The sequence below is a fragment of the Anser anser genome, assembly GCF_964211835.1.
Source record: "Anser anser genome assembly, chromosome: 6".
In the NCBI taxonomy this organism is placed as follows: domain Eukaryota; kingdom Metazoa; phylum Chordata; class Aves; order Anseriformes; family Anatidae; genus Anser; species Anser anser.
The window spans coordinates 18,465,899-18,492,770 of NC_139726.1; the positions used below are offsets into that span (position 1 = coordinate 18,465,899).

Sequence of the window (26,872 nt, forward strand, 5' to 3'; positions counted from 1 at the left end):
GTCTAACACAGCAGTGCAATTGAAATAAAGTATTCCAGGAAATTCAAGGTTTTTTGTTTTGTTTGTTTTTGTTTTGTTTTTCTATTTCCTATTTTCTACTTAAAGTCACTGTGCTCTATCTGATTGGCTAATCTTTTATTTCTAGCCAAAGTCTGTATCTACAGAATTTAGTTTTTTACAGCAAACTTATTGCTAGCTGAAAAGCCTAGAATTTTGGAAAAAGCAGTCACATTCCATAGTGTCCTAAGACAAAGCTACCTTCTTGTTGATCATTTGAAGTCTGAAAGTCTTGTTTTACCTAGCTTACTAAGAATTGCTCTTTCTAGCCCAGGAGGACACCTTCTCTAAATAAGCATTCTCACTTTCCTTTTGCTTCAGCACGTTGCATGCCAAAAGGCTTGGCAAGTTCACTAGCACTCCATCTCCATCTTGAGCACTTTAAATGAAGGGGGAATTCGAACAAAACAGTTTAAAATAGGCATATGGCTACAAGTCTGCTTCTTTGCAGATGATATCATGCAGTCTGCATCCTTGGAGGCTGTCAAGACCGGACTGGATATAGCCCTGAGCAACCTGGTCTGATCTCACAATTGACCCTGCTTTGAGCAGGAGGCTGTACCTCCTGAGGTCCCCCCAGTCTGAATTATTCTGTGGTTCTGTAGCTCAATATTCTTGCTTTTAAAAATTCTTGCACATCTGGAATGACAGCAGGGTTTGTTAAATACTGCTTCTCTTGTTGCATTCTTCCCAGTGTGCCAGGGAAGGCCGACTTCAGAAGCTCCTGCTTTTCCAGAGGCAAAATTCCCTTGGCTTTTAACTCAATAAAGACTGGAAGCGAGGCAACATGCAAGACATAACCTATAAGAACTTCCATAAGACTTCAACATTATTAATATACTAAAACTAAACTTTTATTGTATTTCAGTTGTCTACAGTGCAACAATGATCCATGTTAACACCCCACTTATATTTCAAGAGAGCTCTCTCTTATAATTTCTGAATATATGTATTATTTGTATTATATTGTTATTTTGTATCAGAACTACCTATGAAATCTAAAATGCAGTTTACGGAGGAGATGGATTGCAGAAGAAAGTAGTGAAGTATTGCATTATGTTTTTTTAAAAGACAGAACTCTTTTTGAACCTAAGATTCTCAGAAGCAAAATGTCTCAGTGGTTCTCTAAATGTGAAGTTACTATAAAGAAAAAATTCAGGGGATGAGCTTTAAGCACTTGAGCTACTCCATACTACCTTATTTTGCAGATTCTCTTAGCAAACAATAAGTGTGAAGTAATTTATTCCACTTTTGAAAAGCTTGGTAAGTTCACACCTTAGCTTATGAAATGGAGGCAGTTATCTCACATTGACTGTACGCTAAGCATCTACAGGACTAACAAGTGTGTTGGAAATGTATTAATTCTAATCAGTGTTGTTTTATAAAAATATATATTTTGTTCATTTTGGAGTATTCAGACATCTTTTGGAAAGAAAACCTGCGTGACCAGGATCAAGGTAAAGGAATGATCAGTGTCACCTTAAACATATGCCAGTGGCTGTTCCTGAGGCATGCAAAAAATCTTTCCGAGATTCAGCACTGCTCCTGCTCCAAGTCAGCAGTACACCTGAAATCCCTTATATGGAAAAATAACAGAAACATGGGAAACATTAGATTGATCTGAACTTCAAACTCTAGTCCTCTGCTGCTTTTGTACTTGCTTTTCTTCCATTGTATTACCCCATTAAACAAAGCATTCTGATATGACGGATTACTTTGTGCCTTGCCAGAGAAAGTGTGACAAATTCAGACACCCCCCCAAAGATCCTATGCTGTGTAGGGCAGAATGAAAACTGACCACTGTGGCAGCCTCTGCCTCACCGATAACCACAGAGAGAGCCTGGAGCTCCTGCCCTGCATGGGAAATATCTCTAACTTTTTTTTACTCTCCTGTATGACTTTAGGAGCTGCTTAATGAGATAAAAGTATAGCAAAAAACAATGGCAATAGCAGGGCTCACTGGTCAATAGGTGTGTTTTCTGCATGTTCACACTAACCCAACAGCAAAGGTCACCAAGGGCGGATTTAGGCTTCTGTCTAGCCCATTCAAAAATTATGTGAAACCTTCCCAAAACATTAATGTTGACCACACATGGGACAGTGTTCAATCAGTTTACAGAGAAAATTAGCGAGCTGGATTTTTACTATAGCATTTTTTCCTTACAAAGTTACCAGCACTTTCTGTCTCTCACTAAACCAAATACTGAGAGAACAGTGTGGGTTTTTTTGTTGTTGTTTTGTTTTGTTTTGTTTTTGTGGCGTTTTGGCACTTGTAGTCCAGACTGGAGCCATGATGAGCAGGAAGCTTAAAAGCTTCAGGGAAAAGCTAGCTATAGTTTATGAATCTCTAAAAATTTCCCTTTCAGGTAGTGATGTTTGTCTTCATAAAATGCTTTGTCTGTTTCAATTTCAAAATAATATGATGGTTGTGGTTAGAAAGAAAGGTAAGCTAGAACATTTCAAAATGAATTACCAAAACACTTGTATCTTAATTTAAAGTTTGGAAGACATTTTTGCAATTTATGTTTATGTTCAGAATTTATAACTAGGTATGATTCTTGCATGAATAAACAATATTTGTAATGAGTTCATAAGCTAAAAAATCAGTCTGTTTCAAGTCAACAAAGTACTTCAGTAGAGCTAACTATAAAACATCAAGAGTAGATTATTCCCAAATCACTAGAATGGCTGAAAAATTAGGAAAAAAAATAGGAACAAAAAAGCAGTTCTCTCTGTACAAATTCAGATTCTTCATCATTCTTCTCTAAATTCTTCATCATTCTTCTCTAATTCTATCTGAATTTCACTTCAGATGAAATCTGAAATTCTCACCTAATCACGTAAATTCAGGACTGAGAGCTTTGAAAAAGAGGACTGTCATCCACAGCAAAATTAGAAGAGCTGAGACGTTACCTGACTATTAGGGATATGCAAATACATACCTCAGACTTTACAGGATGGAGCTGAACATCAGACCAACTATGGCTGTGTCTGTACTGCACACCAGTGAAGGAGTGGTGATCTCAAATTAGTTATGACTGCTGGTAGGTCTGGAACTAGAAACTGCCTGTCCAAACTCGTACGAAGCTGAGACATTTATTACCTGAGGTGTATCAGTCTGTGGGACCCGCACTGCAACAGCACTGTACTGTGTTGTGTTTTCTGATCTTGTTATCATGGCAACTCTGTGTACCACATTCATTATGTCATATATACGTGTTCTGTATGACTTAAATGCAGATTCTCAAATATCAAGTGCCTGAAACATTTTAAAGATTGTTTATTTCTCTAACATTTTGCCTTGGAATATAATGTTGCTGTTCCCTTGACTCCTGTAAAACAAAATCAGAGGAGGGACCTCCAGGTCTAAGAGTTCCAGGTCTAAGGAACCCCTTAAAAGAAGGTATGAAAATGTGACTGAAAGGATGACACTTCCTGAAATATTCAGGAGGATAAGTGAGGAAGGTACTGGAAATATACAAATGAAGATATTGAAAACTGAATGCCAATGTAAGATTTGAAGTATAAATAAAATCTTTGAAAGATTTTATATAAAAAGTTGTGACACAAATCAGAAATGCTGAGTTAACTACAATAACAATAAAAATGGGCATCGAGGCTTACTATTGAATACTTCGATTAATGTTGCTGTTATTTATTGTATTTACTTACACTACACATACCAAACAACGTTTATGTATTAAGATGAGACATTCACTCAACAGGCAGTAAGGGTACAAGCAAACACTAAAAGCAATGCTTGGCAGTATGATGGGCAGCAGTCTTGAGGTGTTTGCTACTTAACCTTTATCAACATTTTGTGGGTGTCACCAAGAAAATTTTTGAAGGTGATTAACCAGTGACTTTTGCAGGTATTTGTGGCTGGGTTACACTGCAAGTGAGAATGAGACATTTGGGTGTGTTAGGTCATGAGTTAAAGGATTCAGCAACAGGGATGATTGTATTGTAGGAAAGGGAGATGTGTGTACCATGCAACTCTAGATGAGAGTGACAGACAGGTTTTCACTGTCACTTCTAAAGACTTGCAACCCCTGGCCAATGCATCTCAAATGTACAACAGCACTAGGCATACTTCTCAGGTTAGCCCGTGTGATTGGTACTCAGAATGAACACCCACATTAACCCTATTTACTCACTCTCACTGGTAAGCAGTATTTGTGTCACAGCATCATTGCTAATTTCACAGCAACCCAGGGCTATCTCTGAGAATCTTTTTTTTTTTTTCTTTCACACAGTTTTTTTTGTTTGCTTATTTGTGGTGTTGTTGGTTTGCTTTTCTCCTGTGAACTGCATTTGTATCAGAGCTACTCTGTCCATTTGAGAGCATAGAAAGCCACAGATTTCCATGCGGATCACTACAGCAAAATGGGTTGCAATTTTCACCAATACCAGGGTTGATACATCACTAAAGGTTTTCTCTGTGGACTGTAAAATACTTGTTCTAAAACTAAGATAAGGGTCTGATTTAACTGAAAAATACCTTTAGAGGCAAAAGGGACATTTTTATGTGCCCCAACTAGTTTGTAGCCCTAGTTACTATTTCCCTCCTCTCTTCTTTCAGATGAAATCTTTTCCTACTTGATGCGTCTTCCTTGATTTTTCTTCCCCAGGCAGCCTCTGGCCTTTCCCATTCCCCACCGTGATGCAGGGTACCATCCTCAAGTTCTGCTGCTGCTCTCTGCTGACAATGTCCCCTCCCTATCCCCTACTGCCACCTACTCCAGGAAGTGCCCAGCATTTAGCCTCCTGGCATAACCTACAGTCTCGTGGTCTTTCACCCTGCAGGGAAGCTTGGGAGCCTGTGAGCACCAGCTAATGATGTTTGGACAGTCTGGGAAGATGTCAAGTGTGAAGAATGTTAAGTACAGTGTAGGGTTTTGCACTCACAGTATGGAGACACAGTCCCTATTAAAAAAAAAAAAAAAAGAGGATTAGGACTGCGAACAGAATTTTTGTAAATCTACTCTGAACATTAAAAAAAATAAAAATAAAAATAAATTGGAAAGATTGAAAGTCAAAATTATTTGCGATGAAGGCAACTTAATTGTTCTTATTGTTTGATTCTAATCCTACTGAACCTTTAATGAAACAGGCACAAAATAGAAAACACTTTAAACTGAAAGCTCCCTTTATCTGCGATGTTAATAGGGACACGTTGTACACTTCAGTTTTTTTTCCATTCATTTGCTCCTAGATAAGCAGTATGCTATTACTCTCTGGTGGTGCTGTCTTCAGGGACTATTTCTGTCCGGCACTTGGGAGAATGCATTATGAGATGTCAGCATGTGTGAGCAGAGATAGTATGGCTTGTCATGTACAGATAGGCCATATTCTGCTATAAAATGATGGCTTTGTCTTTTATCACTGTCACGGTCTTACTTAACAAGCTGTGACTCTGTGGTTCGTCACAAAGAAAACTGTCATCCCTAGATACGTGCCTTGAATGTCCTTTCATCTTCTGTGCAGGTAGGATCTGCCGTGTGACATCAAGCAGAACAGTAACTCCAGATGGACTCTGCTAGTACAGCAGTATATTAACAAAGGGGTTCACTGGCACAGACCCAGGCTTTGCACCTTAGATTAGATTACAGGAATGAGGAAAACATATGTAAGCTTTTAAACAAAACAAGACCAAGTAATATGTCATAAATATAATTAGAAAAGGAAATGTTAGTAATCCGTCGTGTTTAAGTGATAATTTATTTATCATGGTGTTATTCTGAGCAACAGATAAATCTATTAGAGTTGCTTTGGAAAGCAAATAAATAGTGTTGGTTCAATTGAGTGATGACAGTTGAAGAATTTTGAGGAACCCAAAATTTCTGTAGTTGTATTTCTCCACATAATAAAGTTTAGGATGAAATCTGGATTACCACTGTCCTGCACTATAGACTGTGATGCTGTTAATAATTTTTCTAGATCTTAGCACTTCTATTCATAAGGTCACTGAACAAAGAAACGTTGTCCGTTGCTAGGATCAGAGGCAGACACCTAAAGAGAAAAGCCCTCAGCACTTCCAGAGGGCACATACATTAAATAGTTATACAGGGTGTTTAGTGAGTGCTTTGCACCAGAGCCTGCAGGTCAGAATTTCTCTGGCAGAGCAATAAGGACATATTCTGCTCACTTCAGCATTTTGTATGGCCATGGGACATATTATACTGCCAGAGTTGTGATTCTGCAGATCAGATTAAACTACTTTGTGGACATTAAAGTATGAATATTTCATGTGAGCTTTTACAGGGCTGAATTTAAACTACGTTGCTGAAGTACTTCTCCACATTTCTCTTTCCCTGGGATTTTGTATTTTTAAACTAGTCTTCCCTTGCATAAAGTTGGCCTTCCATGGGAAATCTTTTTAACTGTGTAAATTAGAAAATCAGAAATATTAACCCTCACGAAGTGCAGGCCTCCAATCCCAGTGCGGTAAGAGGAGGGGGAAGAGGAAAGAGGCATCTATCAGTCAACAAAGGCGTCTTCTGAGGGTTTAATATTACAAGAAGTGGAAACAGAGTAGTTTGTCCATTGATGGAAAAGTGCCGCATTCACATATAATAGTGCTGCCAGGTTTTGAGGGATGCCAAGGAAACCTGTGTGGACGTGTTAACCAGAAAAAGTGCCTGCTTGGCTGGTGCTTAAAAATAGAAAAGAGGGTGTTGAGTATACAGAAACTGATGTTGAAGAATTTTTGACCTCTTTATTTTGAAAAAGTGTCATCTCCCTCTGCCTGATCCTGAGTGTTCTCACCCACCAGTGCTCAGCATTTGAAATAAAATATAAGTCCTTGGAAATAAGGTTACAGATAGTCTTTACTCAGATAATGTTTCTCCATTGAGACTTAACACATGCTTCCCACTGGTGACTACTTTTAGCTATACTGACGATTGGTACCACTAAGCACAAATATGGACCATAAGGGTCATTTGGGCTCTGTCAAGGAAGAAGGGAAATCAGACCACTCAGTCTAAAATCTACACACGGATGAATGTGAATGGGCAGTGAATTCACCTTTCCTATCCTGGGTATGCTGCCAGGGGGATACCCAGCTCTGAGGGTCCGATTCAACTTGCTTTTGTGCACAAATTAAGCCCTACTGTAATTTCTGAATGTCTTCTTTGCCTCTCCCTGTCCAAAAAAGCCTGTATTATGTATGTGCATTAGCAGACAGACTCTGAGACTAAGCCCACATTCACCTCTAGGAAAAACATATATGCTAAGATTAGGTAGCGTTAAAGAAAAAATAATTGTGATTTTTTTCACTTGCTACATGGTAAGATTCATTTATCATGGCAGCTCCATCCCCTTGGGCCTTTCTACTTATTAATGGTCCTGGTTCTTGGTCTTATTTCTCATTAAAAATAGATTTTGTTTTCATCCTATGTGTAATCTGTCTCCCACAGAGATTATATAGTCCAAGTATGTGGTAATAAAAGTCCTAATGCAGTGACAAAAGGATGAAAACTCCCATGTCTTCCTGAAGAAAGTCTCACATAACGCCAGTTTGAGATTTTGTTTTCATCTTTTACAGTTGGACCACCGTGGAAGTTACACAGTTTGCGGTGTGGATGACTTCTGCAGCTGGCATCTTCTGATGTGAAAGTCTGCTGCCTCTTAAAGCAGAGACACTAGTGAGTTTTGCAATGCTCAAATTAGGTACCGACTTCTTTACAATGTGGTGAAAAAAGGGGGATTCACAGAAGCAAGCATAATGAGAAGGAACCCATCTGAGATAGTTCACCGGGAGGAGAGGTAAGTCTTAACTCTTTCCCAGAGGCTTAGCTGTCTTACCGATGCTGTCTTAGCCCCACATTTTCTCCTGGAAGGAGACATTCAGCAGTTTTTCCAAACATGAGCAAAACTTTTCAAAACCAGCTGGTGGTAGTGCAGCCCATTTCTGTAATAACTCAGGTGAGAACCTAATGACTGGGTCATTTATCATGCATGCTGTTTTGCTTCCACTTTCCATCTCAGAGGAGACAGCATTTCTCTGTGTGCACAGATTTGCAATAGGTGAAATGTTAACTCTGTTGCAATTCGTAATTTTATGATTGGCTCCAGTGAGATCAGAATTAAATCCTCTGTGTGTGTGCATTCACACTCATTTAATCTGATTTAATATTACATACATTTTGTAGCATTCGCTGGATATCTTTGGCTTGAAAAATGGTATACAACATATTATTTATCATTTTTCTGCCATCTGTTTCATATGTTGCAGTAAGTCAGTGTACATAAAGGTTTGAGGCTGTGATAATTCAGGCAGAAAAATTTTGATTTAGATATACCGTTAATTATGACACTGCTGTGATGCAGACGTGTCTTCACAGTATATTAATACATTCTGAAAGTGATGGTGCTATGACCATTTACTATAACCCCCTTTGTTTTTCCAATTTGAATAAAAAACTTGTTTTATTCTGTTTCTATGAAATCAAATGATACGCTGCTTTTCTTTAGAAAAACAAAACAAAACAAAACAAAACCCGATTTGCTAATTCTTCTTTCCACAAATTATGTAATAGTTCCAATAAGAGCACAAACCAACATAAAACAGCTGGTGGGAAATTTTATTCAACATTAGGCACTTTCAAGCCTGAACAGTGTAATGTGCATGGCTTAATGCATCATATGTCTTTACTAATTTAAGCCTGCTTGTGCAAAAAGGGATGTGTAGGGACACCAGTGGACAGCTTCTGTTATGGAGTCATACTGAAGTTATAGGTCTGCCTGTGTTCACTGCATAATGGAGCCAGAGTTATTTTTACTTCCCATTTTTTTGTTGTTTAAAAAGTAATGTTAAAAACATTCAGGTGGAAAACAGGTTTATGCTCACAAAATGGCTGTGCACATAGAAGCAGTTGAGGAAAGCATAATTCTCTGGGGTAGCATTTTGAATTTAGACACTAACATCAGCTTTTTGAGATTTTTTGGACTTTCAGAGTTTGAAAAGACAAGAGTCAGGAGATTTGGGGTTGCAGTTAGATTTTTTTTTCTTTATTTTGCCCTTTTGGAGCCCATTTATATCTCTGATAATGCTGCATTTGTGATACGTTTACAATTTCAAGGTTACTGAGTAAGGAGTTGCTAAAATTTTTGGTAAAGCTGACTTGAAATATTTTTAAAAGGTGAAGAAAACCCCTTGATGCTGATTTTGATCATGTAGTATTTAATAGAATGTCAGCAGAACTAAATTTAAACATAAATTCATCAATGGATAAACTATGGCTTAGAAAGGGAAAGCAGTATTTCATTCAGATTTTGTTACATTCAGTGACTTGAATGTAATCATATGTAACAAATAAAATTAAAAGTGCAAGTCACTTAGACCTTTTATAAAATGATATGTATTTATTTGAGGTGAGAAAGGACATTTCAGAAAAATAAAAAGTCATCTGAGTTACTTTTTCTATTAGATAATTACTGACATATTTCAGATAGTGTCAGTAACCATTTCAAGTGATGTCAGTAACCAAGAAATTCCATCTGTGTTGAACCTTTACGGTGTTATGCGTACTTTCATCTGTCCATAAAGCCAGCTGAGTTCCTGCCCTCATCTGCAACAGATTCTGTATATGAGACATGGGACAAATCTGTAAAGGTTTGGGCACTAGTACACAAGTAAATGAAAACCTATCATACACAAACACTGAAGGCCAAATAATGACAGTCTCAGGGTACAGATACATGTAGTTGAGTGAATGTTAATGATTAAATCTCATTTATAATTTATCTGTTTATTGTCATCTTGGTTTTATTTATCTATTACATAAATATCTACAAAAACATCAACCTTTTTTGAACAGAAGGCAGTTTGGGGTCAGTACAAACATAATAAAACTGTTAGATAGTTCTTATAACCCACAGATAAAGGTAGGGGGAAAAAAATGGCTTTCAAAAATAACTTTTTATTACAGCACAGCAGTGAAAATCTGTTTCAACACACTGAAGGACCACTCCTATTTTTCTCATTGTTCTAGTGGTTAGGGGTGCTGTTATCTTAATAACAGATTAGATAGTATCTTCCAGACCCAGAGCTGCTGTGGAGTGATCTCTGAGCAGTGTTCCCCCATGCATGGAGACCCACCAGCAACAGGGTGAAGTACAGAACCAGCTTGGTTGAGCCAGGATTATGTGCTGGGCTCCCAGCACTGTCCATGCTGCACCAGCCTGCATGGCCAGCTCTGCATGCACTGAACATTTTGCTTGCATCCCAGACAGTCTTTCTCCATATTATCCACATCCCTGATGACGGAGAACTGTTTTATTTGGTACTGATTAGGCTGAATTATTTGGTTCTCAGAAAGCTTCTTGATATCATTCAAGAAGGCTTAGCAAAATGTATGGCATTTATATGATATATGGGAGAGATTAACCCACTTCACACATAATGAGAAAAAAAAGTAATTCTGAGACATGAAGTTGGTATGTATTTTTTTTTCCCATTTTTATTGATTTACTGAGAGGTGTTGGTTTATATACTGGAACTCTACTTCCTTTAATCATAAGGAGTTTATTCTGCTGAAGCAAATTACTTTCTTCAGCCTACAAACCTGCATCTCTTTAACAACACCACATAAACAATTTTTATTGTTTTCTGTTCCTGAACATGACAATCCTTTTCCTAAAGCCCACATGTGCTATACTTTTTGTCCTGTTCTTCATGTGATTTTCAAACCAGCTTAGTTGCTCTGGGAAATAGGTCAAGGCTGTGGTCAATGCTATGTTGCTGCTCAGGTGTTAGTCTATGCAGTGTCAAGAAAAGCTATTCTATAGGGCCAGCCTGGATTAAATAGCAGGCGAAGGACACGGGCATTATTAGCAGCAGCTCCAGTGTCAAAGTATTTCTGCGTGCATCTCAGGCAGTGAAGCCTTAGGCAGAAAGCAGCCTCCAGAGAAAGTATGGGATGAGGTTTCTATTTTGTCATTTAAGTAATTAATAGATGGGTCGGTCATTCTGCATAGCTAGGCCTCCTGGTTTGCTTTAGATCTCCTTCTGCGAGCCTTTAAGGTAACAATTCAGGGAGGAAACCAGGCAGCCTTCCCTGGAAAAGCTAGGTGAGAAATGTTTGTGAGGGTGTGTGAGACAGGTGCTTGCCATTTGGTTATTGCTCAATAATGCTGAAGCCTGTTTGAAACCTCCTCTCCTTTCCAGAGCTCCTTAAAGAGAAGGCAAAGGTAGGCCTGTTGTAACACATCTGATCAATTTGTGGTTTTGTTATGTGCTTTCAAAATCTTTATACAAGTATGTACGTACATTTTGTACATTACATTTGTACAGCTGTAAATGAAAATGTTTTCTTTGTTTTAAAGACTGCAAAAATTTCAAAATCTTATTTTGTTGTGAATGTTTTGTAGGTGAAAAAATGCTGATGAATGCTCCTATTTTCCACTGAGTACTTACTGCCTTACAAACCAACACAAGGTAAGAATAAAGATTTAAATCTATGTTTGTGACAGAGTAGTATGTTTCCTATTTTATATCATGATGGTTTTGTGGCTTGAGCTAGAGGAGAACTGTGTGTGTGGCTTGTTACTTTAATCAACTTAACAGCAAATCCTGTATGTGAACTGGAGCAAGTTCTTTCAGGTTTTCTGAGGTTTCTGTAAGTGTAGAGAGTGTATAAGGAGTACTTCAAAGGCTAGGTGCAAATTTAATGATGCTATTCTAGCTTCAGATTGTTGCCTAAGCAGAGTTCTTTAGGTTCACATAATAATAAGAAAACTGGTTTGGCGAAGTCAGAGAAAATAGGTAAGAAAGTAAGAAAGAGAAAAACAACAAAAATCACAGATGGATGATACTATAAATGGATAAAACTGTGAATAATGAAGAACACTACTGCCAGCTATTTAGAGAGTTAGATTATCTAAAAATCAATAGAAGACAATGACGGTTCAATACAGACAAATATAGAACAAGGGGACTTTTTGCAGAGACAGACTCTTGGCAGTGTTGGTTTTGTTTGTTTTTTTTTAAAAAGATATCTGGGATAGATACAGAGCTGGTGCAGGTGGGCAAGGTACAGATTTTCCATTCTATTCAGTAAACACGCTTCAAAAACAACATGTTCAGACTCACAGTTACCTGCTGAAAGCAAACAAGTGTCTATTAAAGAAAGAATCAAGAAACAATGCTGGGCATAAACAAAGCAGTCAAAGTTGCTTGAACTAGAAGTCTTATTTCTGCTTGGATCTTCTGATGGAGAAATGTGACTTGTTTACAGTTGTCTGTACCTGGCCAGATCTCAGCCTTAGATTCTAGGTCTCTGGTTTGGGGAAAAAAAAAAAGAAAAAAAAGGCTGAAAATCTGGCTTCTTGGGCGTGATGTGGATTTTATCAAAGGGAAATACTCTGACAGTGCAAGCTGACACAGACATATGGCAGAGGAAAGAAATAAGTGTCACCTGGAGCATCTCACACCTGACAAGCCCAATGCCATGACCTTCTGTAGAAAGTCATGACATGCTGAGGGTAATGAGACTTGCTTTATGTTGCTTTGCATCTTGCTATCTTTGTGATTTTAAAAAAAAAAGACTAAAGCCTTCATCTGGCACTCCTTTATTCCAGTACCTATCAGTAAGGGTTGTTAAATGCTCCCGTTTTCACAGAATAACACTTCTCACTCGCTTTGCACAAGTGAGAAAGATTGTATGAGATCACAGGTACTGGAGTTAAGGCCAGTATTCAAAAGAATAACAAAAAGGAAAAATGAAAGAGCAACAAAGTAATGCATTTAGTAGGAAAGAAATGAGAGCACGCTTTAGAACAACTTTCTACTCTTGCAGTGGCTGAGTTTAGCGGGAGGGGAGCTGCTTTCCATTTCCATGTCCAAACCTATCTAATATCTTCCCTCTCCTGCCCATCAGCACACTGCATTAGCACACACCAGATAGTCCCTGCATTTTGCTGGACCACTTTTTAGGAGACTGAGTGATTTGCGCCCTCATTTTAAAGGTATATTTCACCCTGTATTTATACTTACAGACAGGAGTGTCAGTGGTCTCTCTTCTATTTTATCCGACAATTATTTACTGGAGTTCTGGAAATTAGTGGTGTTTGGTGTTGTCCTATTATTTCTGCTTTGTAGCAGGCACCACATACTTCATGGCCAGAATAACTGGATTTGGGGAAATGAAGCCCCTGAGCTGTGCATTTGGATTCAGTGACTTTTCTTCGTGGCTTTCCTGTGATTTTTCTCCAAAGCTCTGGCCTTGTGTGTCCCCTGTGCCAGAAATTATATATCAGTATGTAAGAGAGCTCTTCTCCTGACAGTCCTCAGGACAAGCTCTCTGAGAGAACAAGGGCAAAAACTCTTGCAACAGACTGTGCAAGAAAACAGTAATGGATGATGTGGAAGAAAGAAACAGAAGTGGCACCAGTACCATAGGCTGTCTAGATTAGCAGCTAATACTAATAGCTAAAAATGCATCATGGAATTAGTTATGTGTGAGTAATCTGCTATCAACAAAAAGTAGAAAGAAAACTTGTTTCAGCTGACAGTAACTTCTGTTCAGTCCTGTCCATTAGTGGCATAAATAGTGCACAGACTGACAGGAGCCATCATAAATGTACATTCTCTCCCCTTGGGAGGTTTAATAAATATTTGTAGTTCCTAAAACTGGCTATAGTGTTTATTGATTTAAGCCTCTGAGATTCTACTAAGGAATAAATTTAGGGCTTCATAATGTATGTCATATGGATCTCTATATGGAGTTTTAAAACAAAGCCACTGCTGTAAATCAAGATGGGTAAACTTGTATGGGTATCTATTTGGGGTAGAGATTGATGCCTGTAGTTAGAATTGAGCTTTTATGTGTTTCTTCTTGTGGGATGAAACTTCTTTTCACTTTTATTTTTAATTTAAGTTTGCTTATAACATGTCACCTTCCTTTAAAGAAATAAAGGTGTCAGCATTAGAAACTTAAGATCATCATTTTTAACATGATCTTGAATCAGTGCTTTTTATTTTATAAAAAATACCCTATTTTAGATTTAAACTAAGTAATGCAATGCATAAAGACAACAGAATGGAAAGAAATGCTGAATAGCAATGAGCTGATTGAAGTATACTTCCTGCTGTAAAAATAGCAGTCATTTAGTTAAGGTTGTATCATCAAGAATAGTGTGAGAAGCCTGAATTAGTTATGTTGGCAACCTGGGGTTCACCAATCTCTCCTGTGGGAGATTGAGTCTCAATAAACTTCAATCTCAATATTCATTACATGTAGTGTTTGAATAAATTAGTGTATCGTTATAAATTTACCTGTATGTTGTGTAAATTCATGGCAAAGTTAATGTATAGTAAAAAGATTATTAAAGTGCTCTTTTTTTAAGAATGATGCTTCAGAAATTAGGTAGTTATGGTTCCTGTAGCTGTTAGGGGAAATTCAGTTCCAGTCTGAACAAACAAGCTACACTGCTGTGTCATCTGATGCAGCCACACACTGGGGGGCTGATGAGGGAGAGGTAGAGAGCTCAGCCCTATCTGCTCTTGTGCCTCAGCAAACCCATATGAGGTAGGCTTAGACCCTGTTGATCATATGGTCTGCTTTTATCCTCAGCTACGTCCCAGCAGCCCTTGCTAAAATTAATAATAGCTCTGCAGGTCTGTCTGAGAGCAGGCTCTATAGGTTGAGAACCCTAATTAGTTACCCAAGGTTGTGTTGTTTGTTACACTACAAAACTGAAATCGATAGGAGGTATATGTAGCCTCAAAAATAGGAACAACATTCTTAGAATGAAGTAATGGTAATCTTAAAACAGGGGAAAACAAAGATTCTCCTGGATGGGAGAAATCTCTCCAAGGGTTGCCTCTCTGTCTATGTCAGCCCTTACCTGGGGTATGGCAGCATCTGTCCCCACCAGAACTTTATAAACCTTCAACTTCATAACCTCAGACCTCAAATCCTTCTGTGCTTTTCTGTCTTACCAGTGTCATGGGGTACCATGTGTACCTCTGAACCACAGACTTGTAGCAGTGTAATAAGTTTCTCTATATTTTTTTTCCTCATAAATATTTAATTGACATGTAGTCCTTGTGCAGGCATGCCCCTGTGCCATAATACTGAGCAGGGATTTGGCTACCTCTCCCAACCTCACATAAAAGGGGAAATGGCAGCTCAGGCTAGCTTGTGAAGTGGGGCACATAGGAGGCGATAAATGTATCAAGGCAGTGGCTGATTTTGCTTTTTTCATTGGTATAATGACTGAATATTCTGGCTGGGTGAGAGTGATGCTAACACGGATCAAACATGTCTAAATTAGAAATAGTGTGAATTTCACTACTTCTAGACCCCATCTGCATCTGCTTCATCCCCTCTACATTCTGTGACTCTCTGAAATGTTTGGTAAGCTTTGTTATAACTCTTTTCTTGAGTCACCTGTCCCCTCAAACTGAATTCTGGTTGTATTCCAGGTTATGCACTTGTGTATACACAAGTGAAGCTTTGTCCAGGCAGAAATAGAGGTTTTGGTGCCTCCTAAAATCTGGAGCACAATGGCAAATAGCTGCTTCTACAGGTAGCCTTTGTGGTTGGGTTGTGCTTCTGCATGGGCTGGATTTACCACTTATGTGTATATACAGTGTACTTTACTAATGCAAATGGTTCTGTCTTTGAGATCTTGAAGAGAAACGCTTAACTTCCTTCACTTGCTGTAGATTTCAGGTTCAGCCCTAGAAGGTAAAAAGTTGAAAGCAAACATGAACTTTGAACCAAAGATCTGAACATATCTTTTGCTGCTTTTTTTTTAATTATTATTATTATTTTTATTTTTCCGCCTGGTGGTCAGATCTCTTGATATGTGAAGTCCCAAAGAAACAGTTTCCTGTATTCTTTCTGTTATGTATTGAAACGCAGATGTATTGTCCTTAATCTTGAAGACTGAGACAGTCTAAATCATGTAACTTCTGAAAGAGACTGCAATTTTGAAAATAGACTTGTGATCCAGCTAAACTAATGTTCTTCAGATATGCGTATCTTATCTTCTACGCATCTTTAGATAAGAAAATAGCACTGTAACTCTCCAAAACTGGCAGTTACTAGATACCTTCCATATGAGAAAGATTAACTGGTTTTATAGTACGTTTTCGTGCCAACTAGAAGTAACTCATATTTCCCTCTCTTAATATCTGGAGCCAGTTTGTGCCTTCAACAATAAAGACACATTCCTTTATGAATCTTCTATTTTCTAAACATTTTGACTTATTCTAGCACCTATTCATTCTTTGATTTCTATAACTACTAAGGTTATGCAGTTCCTTTTGATATTAATTACGTGTTGTTTTAGCTATTGACAAATAATATAGGTAGTAACTTAACAATTTTCTACAGTGTTAATTAACAGCTGTGTATTTAATGTAAGAAAGCTAAGCCTCAATGTTTTATTCAAATATTCTTTATTGTGGATGTTCTTCCTATTTAATACAAGCATATTTTTCCTAAGCAGAATTACAATGGTCAAACATCATGAGCTCCAGATGATTTACAGAGTCTCAGCCTTACTCTTCTGGCCCTAAAATAACAACTAGGTGTAGGAATAACCAAAGATAGAATACCAGAAGGAAAAGGTGATTATAGCTAAGAAATGAGAAGCAAAATGCTAGGAAAAAATAAGTGAGTAATTTCTTATTCACTTTTTAAATTTTAGAGTAGCTAACGGAATCCAAGTCATTATCCACATCTACTAGTAACTGGACTGATTTGTATAGACCCTATAAAGGGAACCTCTGATTTGTTTAGTTACCAGTCTTATTCATGTGCTTTGATATTGAGGTCTAATAGTGTTATATATAATGGACTAGGGATCATACTGGCTAATATTCTGAAAAAAAAAAAAAAAAAAAGTCCTTTCAGTTTCTTTCTTCTGAAAGAAGATCAAAAGATAGAAGTGACAATAAAATGAAAAATTAAAATGTTTCAGTTCTTTTGTTATATTTCATTCAATGGAACAACTTTGAAATGAGATGAATTTAACCCATTCTGACAGCTAATAGTAACATTATTTTATCAGCAGTATTTACTCAGCTGATATAAAGCTAGGGTTTATATGGCATGTTAGCACTGGAATATTAGTCTTTTTGCCTCCACACTCTTGAGCATATGTTGAAAGAAACTGCATAAAGTAGTAATTTCAGCCGTTTTCCATCTTTGTTCTGAAAAGTGAGCTTTGTTCTGAAAAGTGGACTGGGAAAGGTTCTTGAATCAGAAGAAGAGTAGATAACCTCATCGGAGATTAATCAGATATGGTTTCAGTTTCTGATGTTTCAAGTGGGATTTCAAGGATGCTAGGTTGGGAAGTGGGGGAAGAAGGGAAAGAAAATTTCACTCAGCAATCTTAAATATTGGGCTTTGTTCTCTTTTTGAAGTAGCCAAAAAATATAATTTAGTGTGTATTTAATAGCATATGTGAGAATGTATGCACATAAATTGCATTTAAAGAATACTTAAAAGAATGCAAAACCAATTTCTGGAAGCTTGTCCATGTCATTTTGATATAATCTCCAACTCTATAGGCTTCCTACATCAGCCAGGTCACAGGCAGGACTGTGTCCTAGAAGGCAGCCACTAACTGGCATTGTTTTCTTCTCCTACAGCTTTCTTTGTCCTCATTCAATTAAAGTCAAACCCCACTCTCTCTGGATTATTCAGCACTTTTAAAATACAGGCTTCAAATCCCAGCACCCTTCTTCTGGTTAACGCTTCATCCATGTGTTTCCTTCATCTAGTTGACCTCCTTGCCCAGATATGCTTTGTTTGCTTTTATTTTTTAATTATTATTATTGTTATTTTTATTTACTTTTCCTTCTGATATTCAGATCTCTTGATATGTGAAGTCCCAAAGAAAGACAAGTCAACCTTTTTTTCTGTCTTTGCTGGCTTCTCAACTTTTTTTTTTCTTCTTCCTGGGAAACCTCCTGCAGCCTCAGGGACTCTGTCCCTTTCTTTGAATTACTGGGGCAAAAGGAGATACCACAGTTCTACCTTTGCCCACTAGTGCCTCACCAGGTAATATCACCTCTTATGCCTCTGCTTTTTACATACCTGGTCTTTCTTTCCCATTTTCATGGGACTAGCCTCAGTCCATGTGCTTCACATCAGTCCGTGCTTTTTCTTTTAATGGATTCTAACCCCATTTCCCCACACTATCATCTTCTTTCCCCTTTCTCTTGTCTTTTCTGTATTTGAATATGGTGTTGGCTCACTGAGATCCCTTGAGATAAAGGGCATGTGCTTCTACACCTGGCCTTAATGCTGCAGGATATGTCTTCCTTGAGCAACTTCTAACAAAATCTAAGAAACCTCTACATAGCAATTAGGAGCAGAATTTATCAAGCCCTTTTCCTCATGAAATTTCAAATCTTTGATATTCTTTAGCATCCTTAATATTTTGAGCAATGACAAGTACACCCAGATAAGGGAGGAGGGTGTCCATTTTTTTTAATCATGGACAAAAGAGCCTACCTCTCTTTTTTTTTTTTTTGAGCTTGTCAAATCACTATGATAGTTCTGCAAAAATACCTAAGATGGAAAATTCCATTTTGAACTCCAAAAGAAGTTTTCAAAGTTAAGAGCACCTAAAAAAATTAAAAACAGGGTCTTAAAATAGGAACTGTTAAGCAGTCTTACTAATAGCTGGTATTACCTGCCCCACCTATATAAAATATAAGCATTACTGTTCTAATAGCCTAAATGCACTAAATACCTCTAATGTAATCTTAGTAATTGCTACCAGAAAGATGTGGCTGCTGTTTTCTTGGCTTTATTGATCTGTCAAAATTATAAAGTAGCAGTACTTTATGTAAGCTTTATTTAAAAGCATAACTGCAGAGTGATGATGGAACAGTTTATATACTAATGTGGTAAATATAGCTATAACTCTGTTCAATATGGCTAGGAAGGAAAAAGCCACTAAAAATGCTATTTATTCACTACAATTAAAGAAAAGGTTAAGGATTTGGAGGTGGATTTTTGTTTTGATTTTCAGTTTTAAATGGGGTACCTAAAAGAAGGAAGACACGTATTAGGGCCCAGAAGTGTAAAGAATGTACTTTACTAACTGATCCACAGTAAGTTCTTGAATGCATTCTGCTATTGTGGAGCAAGAGTGGGCCAAGAACTAAGATTGCCTTTCGCTTTCTGAGAGCTACAAGCATGCACTTGAATATCATCTAACTTTTAACGTTTTGCTATCTCTGATTTTGCATATCTAAGCTTTGGTTAACACACAGACTCAGACTGCTGCATTAAAACATTCAGACGTAACGACACAGGACAAAGGTATTTTCTAGTCTAATTACAGGCTCAGTTGATGCCATTATACTGGTGAATTTCTTAGCAATAAAATATATTTATATATGTATAAAAAATATAACTTGACGAATTATTTTTATACTGCACCTTGGAGATCATCTTTATGTGAGAAAGTCCTTTTTCCCATTCTAGTTTAAGATAAAGTCTCTTATGTACTGTTATATAAATAAATATTAATGAGGCCACTGTTCAGATGAAATTCAACACTGCCATTTATGTTTTTGGTCAGTAGAGGAGGATGTTCACGGCGGAGCTGCTATTTCGTAGTAGTTCTATTCTCTATCTTTGCACTCCTTGTTTGCTTTAAATAATGCGTATTATCTAAGCTATTCACACAGGGATACAGATTAAACAGATGTAAGATCTGAACCTGTGAGATATACTCTTAAACATGATGTTCTGTTCCTTCTAATCTAAAGAACTTAGGATATGCAAAAAGAGAGGATTTCAGCGATAAGCAATTTTGATATATGGAATAATTCTGGATGTGTTGGGGAGCCCACTGAAAATATTGTTAAGGAGCACCTTCCTTTATCAGTACTTACAGACATGCTTACATATGTTTATTCTTTTGCAATGAAGGATGTCTCAGACCTTCAAGTTACTGGAGGAGGCCCAAAGAAAGAAAGCTGTATCAATTAGTGCAGTGGACATTTTAGTTAAGTATGGAAGACAGTAAAGCTCTGTTTACATTGGAACCACTCATAGACCCCAGTGCTTGGGCTAACAGGTGCTGAGCTACACACATCTCATTCAAAGTGAAAACTTACCAATGAGAAGTTTTCTAGGCATTGCCCCAGAACGTTAAACTCTTAGCTCATATGTAATGGGCCTATAAAGAGGGCATAATGACAATGATTCAAAGCACCACTGCCTTACTTTCCCTTTCTAGTTGTCTGTGTGGCTCCAGTTGACTCCAATAACCCTGCTTTAATTCTCTTCCAGCACAACGTTAGGGAAGAATTTGCATTTAAAAGCAAAATTGGTACAATTGTTGTGCTTTTTTTTTCTTTTTTAAACATGAAGTCAGCTCCTGTTAATGTTCTAGTCAGTTGTTTTGTGGGTCATCTGGTCAAAATGGCATGCCCAAATTTCAGAGGGGGTGGGGAAGGGCTGTTCAGACATTTAAGCTATTATTGGAGAAAAGGAAACATCATTTTGTGGATTAATTCCCAGTTAAAACCTAAAGATTGGGAATAAGTGATCACTGTTTCCTCTAAAAGGTTATATGTGATGCCATTGAGGTGTGCTCAGTATTTTCATAAGTTCCTTTTTAAATACAAAAATAATAGGCAGAGTCGTTCAGTAGAATTTAGTACTGACTGTAAAGGATTATAGGAAGTTCCTGTAATTGGATGACAAGCTGGTGGGTGGAGATCAATTTTGATAAAATGCAAAGTAACACACTTGGAAAGCAACATTTTTAAAACGCATATAAACGATGGACTCTAACCTAATGTTACAGAAAAGATTTTAGTGTCATTGTGGATATTTCTCTGTAAACATTAGACCATTGCTCACAGCAGGAAAAAAACTGAATGTTAAGATTATTAGGAAAGGGATTGATAACAAAATAGAAAAGCACCATTATACAACAGAATAAATCTATGGTGCTCCCACATCTTGATAAGTACAAACAGTTCTGATCATCTTATCTGAGCAGGCTGTAATAGAGCAGGATTTAAAAAAATGACATTGTTGATAAGATGTGGAATGAAACGTGTAAGGAGAGATTATGGAAGCATTTCAGCTTTGAAAAGAGGTGATTGAAGGAGGATATCACAGTGGTACATAAAACTGAATGTCATAAAGAAGGTGAAGAGGGGAAAAAAAGGTTACTTTTGCTTATAACAAACTGAATAAGAGTGTCCAGTAGCAACTTTACAACAAAATAGAGTACTTACCATGCAACATAATTAAATTGGAGTATCCTTTGACAGGAGGTTGTGATAGCCAAAGATATAAATGGGTTTAAAAAGAATTGGGATAAATTCATGAAGTATAAAACTGTCAGTGGCTATTAAAAACTACAGTTTAGGTGCAGCCCTCACATTCAGTGTATGGCAACAGTAATTGACAGAAAAAAGGAGACTATGTTAGAAAAAGATCACTAATTCTGTGGATTTTACACTTCTTGGATGCTACAAGCAATTAAATTCTTAACTAGATGGATCCTAAGTCTGACAGGGCTTGATTACTGTCATGAAACCTGTAGTCTTCCTCCAGGGATGCCAAATCTTGGGGGACAAACTTCTTTCAAGGTGATTTGTAAAGACTTCCCACACCTTTTTTTCACTGTTTTTTTTTTTTTTAATGAATAAGGAGATAAAACTCCATGCAAGTCATTAGTTAATTAACAATTACTGCACATGATAACATAGGACACAGTGTAAGTAAAACCAATGTTGAGATGTTTACACTGCAGCTGAGTGCACAGCTATTTAATAATTTTTTATTATTATTTTTTTTAATTCCATCAAGGGCAGATACATTGCATCCTTCCCTTTCAGTACTTCCTCTTACCAAAAAAGCACTAGGTATTGTATGCATGGGAAAAAAGAGTCTTTTAGTCACAACTGTTGTCTTTAGTTTACTTTTGACTGGCATACCAGTAAAGAACCCCTAAGAAATCACTTTATGTTAGTGCTCTTCCAGCATAGTGTTTTTGCTTATATCTGCAGTGAATAAAAATAAATACTTACTCTTCTCATGTTCCCATACTTTAAAGATCTAGTATCTTCCCTGAGGACCATCCACTGTGTGACAGCTATTTGAAAGTGTTCCTAGCCACTGAGCAGGTGCCAGAAAGACTTTGGCAGTGGTAAATTTTTGGGGGAGTGAAGAGGAAACATTTACAGTAATGAGTCCCTTGTGCTCTTCAAGAAGAGAAATATTTTCAGGCTTCATATTCCTATAGTTGCTGTCTGCAACACCTTTCAGCAGATGTGGAGACAGTGCTATTGTAAATGTAAATGGCATGGCACAGAAAATGTTGGGCTTCTTGGCCATCCTAGTTTCATACTCTAGTTAGAGTTCAGATTTTTAATATACGATCTTCTCTCTGATTGCCTGTACTTACTCAGTTGGAGAAAGTCATCCACGACTAACTAGAAACTTAACATCTACCTAGTAATTTGTCTAAATAGCTATGTAGTTCCTTGGTGTGAGCATTCCCATAATAAAATGTTAGCCAGGAAACATTTATGGAAAAAGGTTTTAGGCTCACAGGAAGAGATGCTATGGAGGATTTAAACACGCAAGATGCATACTCTAGCAGGCTTCATGCAATATCTAGGGAGAATCAGGATACAGCTGTACAGCCACCCAGACAGCTCCCCTGCTACGCTTGGTTTAGGAGGAAGTGCTACCCCGCATCCAAGTTATTACCATATTGCTGCTGACAGATTATATCAGCTCAAGCATAGCCCACATCTGCATTGCATGCGGTTAGCAAGGACAGGGAATTTCAGATAACCTGCTGTCTGTACCATGCCTATGAAATTGCAGCCTATACCTAGAAGTAAAGCCTGAAAATCCTTGCCACGAGAGGCAGGGTGTAATGTGATAGTGATTGTAAACCTTTGGGTATACCTAAGGAAGGATTTTGGACACTTACTCTCCAGCTGGGGTATACCTCATTCAGGGCAAGAGTGAAGGATCCTATGACCATGACTTTTATTTACATATCTGAAAAGAGCACCTTACAACTTCCCATCCAGGATACAAGGCACGACTTGAGACAGCAACAGCTTTTATCAGTTGCTGAAGACCCCAAGCAGGCATGGGGGCTACTAGTCCACGCAGGAGTTTATGGCTTAGCTCAGGAAAGCATTAATGCTTATCAGCTGCACTCATGACACCAAGGGGTAGGTTAAACTTGCTTGGGATAGTTCAGATTAATTGAGCTCAATTGAAGAGCATAGATGCAGCAAATCTGATGTATCTGAATGCAGTTTGAATGTCATCTACAGCAGCTGTTAGGATTCCATCTTGTGTTTGCAGATGAATATGCTCTAAGTAGCAGTTTGTAAGGGGTGCACTGAAGTTCCCATAGTTTTAGGAAACTGTTTGGACCTTTTTCTTTTACAACACTTTTCAGATAAAATGTCTGTGACCTCCGGTATAACATTAGAATATTTATATTCCTATGTAGTTAAAAAAAAAAAAAAATGTTTTACCGGCAAAGCTTAAAATGCAGTTAACTTAGTGGGAGAGAAGTCTTTGGGATACCCATATTAAACATAATAACCTCCTTAATGAAAAGTTCTGTCTAAACCGTGAAGTGTAACAACCCTTCCATCTGGGGAGGCCTGGCCTCTATCGGTTAATATCAATAGAATGTGCCTTGTATTTACACAGAACTTTTAATTGCAGGATCTTAATGTCCTTTTACAAACTGTGTCTATGCTCTAAGAGGAAACCACTTTGCTACAGATAACTGCAGAGAATAATATAAAAGCTACTTTGTGTAGTCCCTATAGATAAGAATGACAATTGCTTCAGAGCATCTTAGATCAGGCTATTCCAGCTATTTTGGCTATTATGTGACCATGGGGACCATGGTGTCCACTCAGTTACTGTCAGCCACTGTTGTTGCAACAACTGAATTTGCAATTCTAGAGCTTGGGCTCCGTGACCTCTAGGCAAGAAGAATGGGGAAACTTGCAGGTGGAAAAAAAATAGTCAGTGTAACAGTGAGGAGAGAGAGCGCAAGTGGAAGTGAGGTAAAGATTTGCACACACATGACCTTATAGCCTATTTTTTAAGGCATTCTTAACTCACAGGCAGAAAAGTCTCTGGACTGTTGGTAATTTTCTGATAAAAGTTTAGTGCGAAAGCATGTAAAACTTAACATTTCCCAAGAGCTACAAATGTTCCTTGGATCAGAAGTGCTCGTTAAACAGTTATCAGTGCAGGATACAATCCATTTGAAAGGCAAAAGAGGGAAAATGAGAATCTAATGTCTTTGAACCAAAGCACATTTAAACCTGAAGTATTCATTTTACTTAAAACTGAACCTTAAAATCAATACCATTTATGTATTCCAGGTTAAATCTTAGTTTATGGAAGACTTGGAAAGAAAGGAAATGTAAATTGTGCTTTGCAAGTCATAGGAGATCTATAGACTTGAACAAGAGTTGGTAGCAGACTTTCTGGCTAGTTCTAATCAATGCCAGATGCACATAGTGTACCTTTGAGGGATTTGGGCCAAACTGGGAAAAATGACAGTGTACTAATTAGCTTTATGATCCATACTTTACATAGCTTTGGATGCCTTTAAAAAGGATTTGAAGCAGACAGAGGTACAGCTCAGTGTATAGTCTGTTGCCTGCTCCACCCAGGAGCTGGAAAGGTCATTCATGTGAATTATAGCTAATAATTTACACCAAGTAGTCTGCTAGAAATGCTGAAATGCAGTAATATGGATTCCTAGATGAGCTGTGTCAGAACTATTTTGACTGGTTGCATTGCTAGGTGGACATTAATTTGGTGAGACATATCTCAGATGCATTTTGTTTGTTATATCTTTGAAAGATGTGTGTATGTGATTTTTGAAACTAAAATTGTACTTGTATCCCTGCTTTCACGGAAATGCAATCAACCCTAAGGATTTCCTGGGTCATCTTGCCAGAGTTCTTCATTTGACCACGTTTACACTTTTTTCATGTGTGCAATGAATCTGTGGAAAGCTGTTTCTGCAACCACAGGTTTCTGGGTAGGTTGCAGCAAAGGCACATGTGCTAAGTGCTGAAGAACATTTTTCTAAAGAACCTTGAGTTCTCCCATATCAGCATGCAAACCATTTTTATCACTGTGATCTGAATAATATATGAGAGTGGTTTAAAGTGCATAAACCAACAATTCTGACTTGTGGTTACTAAAACAAAAGAAATCCAACATCCGTAACTGTAGTTGTTATGCAAAAAAAATGGGCTGCATCCCCAAATAGATACCAATAACTTTAGAATATTTAACTTGATTCCTTGATGGTACAATACTTTTTATAGAAACAAAAGCTACAGTGGCTGACTTGAGAACTACTACTCGCCTTACTACTTTACTTGCTGATAAAAGAAATGGAACTTCACTTTTAATATACAAAAACTGTGTACATCTCTCCCCTTGTCTACAGCTTTTCTCTATACTGGTTCAATGGTTTCCCAAGCATTGCCTCCAAAACAGTTTGACTTTTGAGGAGCAAAATTTAAGAGCAAGAACCAGCCCTAGAGCTCTTGTCTGAGGGCAGATGTTCATCTTTAACGATGCTTGTCCAGGACATTCGTTTGTTAATGAGCAGCCAGTGTACTGTGGGGCATCCCACCTGAGGCTGTCCTGAATTCTGCACTGTGCACAACTGTGACCAGTGGTCTTTGATTCTTAGCACTCAGGGGGAAGCAGTCCCAGGGAGACCACTGTAGAAATAAGAGGCTTATTAACAAGGTTCAAACCTGCTTATTTCCCCTGCTCACCTTGAAGGACTGAAATATTCTTGCTAAAAATAATGGCATAGATTATGTTTCAGAAGACACGGTAATGATTAGGCTCAGTGTGCAAGGTGATTCACGGATTTCTTATTGGTTATTGTAGAGGGAATTGGGAGTGAAATCAGTGTCTTTCTTGAAGAGGCAATAGAAAGGACAATGAGGTAGTGTAGAGGCAAAATCCAAGGGTTACAGGAGAGGTCCATCACAGAAAATACAAGAATAATATAAGTAACAAGGAAAGAGAGCAGATATTTGGGGAGAAGCACTTGGCCACACCATGGAGTTCAGTGTCAACCTTACATTGGGCATAAATTACTAACTGTATAAAAGTACAAACAACCACCTGGTAACTTCTAGTAAGTCTGTAGAAATGAAATACAAAAAGCATGTAAGCTCAGATATCAGAGTAGGGAAGTCTTCAATTAGTATTTTCCTGCTCGGGGGAATGTGCAGACCACAAACTTCTGCTAGGAGTAATGTAAAGCTTCCTTTAATGCACAAACCTGCCTACTGCTTTTTGTGATGAAATTCTGTTATTGGTCTCCCTACCCATCAAACCTACTTCATGTGAAGAAGCCATTATTTTCTGTGAAAACTGGGGATAATTCAGGTCTAAAATGTGAAATGTCTGACCTCCTGTTTTACAAACAGTAAATAACATCAATTACATGTAATATTTGCTGATGATTATTATAAATTACAGTAGATAGCATCTGCAGATCCCATTACCAAATGAAGTTTTGGAAAGAGCAGACTGTCATGCCATGTGTATTAAATTTATAGCATGGCTGCTCAGTTCAGTAAGGTACAGATTATGAATTAAAAGTCAATAATGGGATTATAGGTATTCAGTTAGAGGGTTCTTTTTCTAATTATCTGCAATCTGTCATCCAAAAAGTCTATGGTAACTCAGCACAAAAGCAATGTATCTGCTGCTCAGCACGGGAAGTAGGCTGACCCTCCCACTTCATTTTAATGTGTTATGACTTATGCATTCCTATT

The 26,872-nt window shown here is 37.7% G+C and overlaps 1 long non-coding RNA gene across 1 annotated transcript in view; it reads left to right on the top strand.

Moving 5' to 3' along the window:
- LOC310901394 overlaps positions 1 to 26,872 on the top strand; it is a 191,939-nt gene that overhangs the window by 26,742 nt on the left and 138,325 nt on the right. Inside the window, exons 2-3 of the long non-coding RNA XR_014585758.1 lie at positions 7,607 to 7,827; positions 11,434 to 11,500. This is a non-coding gene — a long non-coding RNA (uncharacterized lncRNA). The remainder of the gene's footprint in view (positions 1 to 7,606; positions 7,828 to 11,433; positions 11,501 to 26,872) is intronic.